The sequence below is a fragment of the Gobio gobio genome, assembly GCF_949357685.1.
Source record: "Gobio gobio genome assembly, chromosome: 25".
In the NCBI taxonomy this organism is placed as follows: domain Eukaryota; kingdom Metazoa; phylum Chordata; class Actinopteri; order Cypriniformes; family Gobionidae; genus Gobio; species Gobio gobio.
The window spans coordinates 8,060,496-8,064,958 of NC_137121.1; the positions used below are offsets into that span (position 1 = coordinate 8,060,496).

The 4,463-nt window shown below is 34.1% G+C and overlaps 1 protein-coding gene across 1 annotated transcript in view; it reads right to left on the bottom strand.

The window, feature by feature from the left end:
• The window catches only part of shisal1b (shisa like 1b), a 73,914-nt gene extending 72,762 nt beyond the window's left edge, over positions 1 to 1,152 (bottom strand). Inside the window, exon 1 of the mRNA XM_079809934.1 lies at positions 926 to 1,152. The gene's annotated coding sequence lies outside the window, so the exon portion shown is untranslated. The remainder of the gene's footprint in view (positions 1 to 925) is intronic.
• Positions 1,153 to 4,463: the final 3,311 nt, after the last annotated feature.

Below are 4,463 nucleotides of genomic sequence, written 5' to 3' on the forward strand. Positions count from 1 at the left end.
CACACACACACACACACGCACACACACACACACACGCACACACTCACATACATATATATTTATATATATATATGTAATATATATATATATATATATGTGTGTGTATATGTGTATGTATGTGTGTTTTTTATGGTGTTAAATGATTATCATATTCATATACCATGGTAATAAGATCATGGTAAACATGGTCCAAAACAATGGTATAAGCATAAAAAAGTACCGCAAATGACCATGTTATTACCATGATATTCTTGGAGGTACCTTGAAATATCATGCAACTATCATGGTACATGAATTGTAGCATCATATTAAATTTCAAAGTTGCATTATATTACCATCTGAAATCCTCACTGTATCATGGTACAAACACTATGGTACTGTATATAAAAAACATGGATAATATGCCCCAAAAACCATGGTAGCAGGGTAACGAAAACACGCACTTACAAAAAAGTACTATTAATTGCTATGTAAATATCATACATATTTACATACATATGCTATAACATCTAAAGCCATCACTTTACCATGGCACTGCAACAGTACTTTTTCTAACGGAGGTATTTCCACGTTATTAACATAGTCAAATGTACAAACTGTCCTATTACCATCCAAATGATCATGATAACACTATATCACTTTTTAGTAACAAGAAATTTTTAGAAAACAGACCAAAATCTCTGTTTTTCTGCACAAACGCACTTACGTGCTTCTGTCCTCTCATCAGATCACAAAGTCATAATCAAAAGTGACAACGAAAGACACCTGGTGCTCGAGACCGAACGCACAACCTCGCACAAGTTTATGGCAATCATCCATCAGAAGTCTGGCATCTCTCTGAGCATTAAGCGGAGCGATCCGTCCCCCACATGAGGGAAATACTAGTTGCTTTCCTTCTTTATCAGAAACAGCAGTCGGCACTCACCTCGGTTTCCCTGGGAGGGGGAATCCCTCTGAAAGAAATCCCTTCTGTCCTCCTCCTTGCGCTCTTTCTCTCTCTTTCTGTCTGCGTCAGTTTGTCTTTTGTTGCTCCTCAAACTCTTTTCCTGCACGCTGGGTGGCCGTTAATGTGGAGTTCATCCTGATCCAGCTGGGGTCCTGGATGTGTCCGTTAAATATCAGAGAAGAGCCAAAGCTGAAGACCTCACCAGTGAATTCAGGAGCTCCAAATGGAGAGAGAGAGAGAGAGAAAGAGAGAGAGAGAGTACAATGTGAGAAAGGAGGGAGGGGAAGGTAAAGCTCTCAATGAGAGAGAGAGAGAGAGAGAGAGAGAGAGAGAGAGAGAGAGAGAGAGAGAGAGAGAGAGAGAGAGAGAGAGGAGGTTGTGTGGAGAGAATTATGTTTTGTGGTTTTGAGTGTGTGTGTGTGTGTGTGTGTGGATAGTGGCCCCATACAAAAATTTTGACACACGAGTAACACTTATAATTCTGAATATCACTGTATTGGATAAAAGCAATTGGCATTATTTTGGCATTAAAAGCTAAATGTTCCTCGAAAGGATGTTTGATGCGTTTGAAAAGATAAAAAGATAAAACAACACATCTACTAATTTGGGGTGAATCTCACAAAAACATGTCCAGGTCACATGTTGCATCAAAAACATGATGATAATAAATAATATTTTATAGCATATAAATAAAATGTTTTTATGATTAAGGACCATTAAGGTTGCATTACTCCCCCAAACTTATCAATAAATATACAGTATATATTTATACCTTTTATTTCCCATTTTTTTGTAATTATATTATCCTCAATTTTTCATTATATTTGTATTACCATAATACAGTACTTATTATTTTTAATAATTATTTAATTTTTAATGACTTTTTTATTTTTAATAATTTACTCTGATGTAGTGACTTATGTTTTAAAATCATCCTTTAGTTTAACATTATTGTATTTATTTATTTATTTATGTATTTTTGCAGTATTATGTATTTTTATTTATTTATGTATTTTCTTAATTGTTTAAAAACACTCCTGGTCCTAAAAATATACGTCATTTTATTTTTAAATTGATAAAATATTTCTTATTTCCCTCTTTTCATTTTGGGGTAATTATATATTATATTAAATTATATTAAATTATATTATATTATATTATATTATATTATATTATATTATATTATATTATATTATATTATATTATATTATATTATATTATATTATATTATATTATATATTATATTATATTATATTATATTATATTATATTATATTATATATTATATTATATTATATTATATTATATGTTATATTATATTATATTATACTATATTACATCATATTATATTATATTAATTATATTATATTATACTATATGACATTTCTATACATATGATATTTCTTTATCTAATGCAACTGTAAGGTCCTCATTAAAGTTCAAAAATGGACTAAATCATTTTTAATATATGTTAATAATGTGTAAATTAAATCTATTTTTTTTTTTATATATATATATAAAGACCCCCCTGTGGTTGTTTATATGTTGATGTGGTGTTTTTTTATTTTTTGTCTTAAAGCAGAAGTCAACACCATTGTTAAATATTTTCTCCTTAAACTGCAGTGAAAAGACTCAAAAGTCTCAAAAACACGTTTTAAAATTGACTGTGTTTCTTACGTCACAAACACTAACACGATGAACTTCACAGCTTTCACTGGCGTTTCGAACTAAGAAAGCTTATTTTTAGACGGCAGCTGTCTGACTCTGAGATGGCGAACGGGAACATGGTTCGTGCAGCATTAGCAACACATTATTAGCTGCTTGATAACATAGCCAAGCAAAAGGCTAATCATATTAATAACTGTTATGTGTCCGAGATTGTAAAGAGCGATGCATAAAACGCATTACCATTCTGATACATCGACTTGTAGACGGGCCTGTATAATTCACTCTTCCACTTCTTCTGAATCAGTTTCTGGTTCAAACACATATGGCTGAATTAAAGCAGTATTTCTACTTGCTATTGTGCAGCGTTTATACAGTAAAGTTGAGCGAGTGGATCATCGAGACACATCACGGCCATATTCCAGGATGACAATGTCAAGATTCATCAGCTCAAACTGTGAAAGAATGAAGAATCATTTTCACTTCTGCGTCCAGTCCTTAAATTCCTTGAAAGTCTTTGGGATGTGCTGAAGGAGACTTGAGTCTTTGGGATGAGCTGGACTCTTGCATTGACAATACAAGATTTGGAACAAAAATGTATGCACCTCTTCATGGAAATAAATGGTATGATGTTATTGCTTCATGCTCCCTCCTAACCATTCTTTCTTCTTTCACAGTTTGAGCTGATGAATCTTGACATTGTCATCCTGGAATATGGCCATGATGTGTCTTCCTACATGGCTGTTTAAGAAATGAAAAGCTACACACTCAATGAGGGTCAGAAGAACTGTTGCCAAACATATAACATGCTAGAAACATAATAATCACTGCAATAATCATCCAGTCATTGACTTTTTAAATCCAAACAGGGAATTGTTTTTGGTCAGGCAGTGTCTGTGTATACATTGTTTTATTTTTTTAATCTATTTATATTATATTATGGTTTATATTATGTTATATATGTTCTTTTTATATTATATTATGGATATCCTCAGACAAATAAACCTATCTCTCTGTGTGTGTGTGTGTGTGTGTGTCTGTGTGTGGTCTTTCCATTAGGCTTTAATCTAATTTACTCTGACACTCTTCTGTGTGTCCTTTGTGTATTTGGGATCACACAAGGTTACGTCTCTTATTCAAATACACACACACACACACACTTTAGTAGGTTCGACTGTCAAGGGATTTTGACCAGAATTAATGACTGAATCACTCTCGTGCCCTGAGTGTCATTGAAAGTGTGCGTGCGCGTGTGTGTGTGACAAGGGTCCTTTTTGCTACTAATATAGTTATGATTAAATAAAATCTCTCTGTAGTGTCACATTAAACACTCTCAACGGCTCTGAATTGCTACAATATTCTCTCTCTCTCTCACACATCTGCCCATAAAACAATATTAGATCCACGACCACAAGAGCATATGGTACTGTCAATAAACACACACACACACACACACACACACACGATGAAAGGACACCAGGGCCAGTGTAGTCTAGGAACAACTGTCACTTTTGGTAAACAATCTCCTGCTCCAAACACAGCACATTAATTCAGCTGTGACCCGCCGGAAGAGCCCGCCTAGGCTGTAAATCACAGGTGTAGCGTCAGAGCCGTGAGGAACGATGATGTTTACAAACCCAAGTTTTCTGCACTTGCTTAAGAGAGAAACCCATGAAATGAGCTCTCAAAGCAAAAAGCAGTCAGTCGAGGACAGCTTACGCCCGTCACGGGAAATAAAGAAATTTAGGTCATCATAAGCGTTTCTTTTGAAACTGTAATGACGGAAACGTTTGGTATTTGCTGAAAGGGATTGGGAAATACTGGAAGGGAAATTGTTTGCCATGAAATGGCAA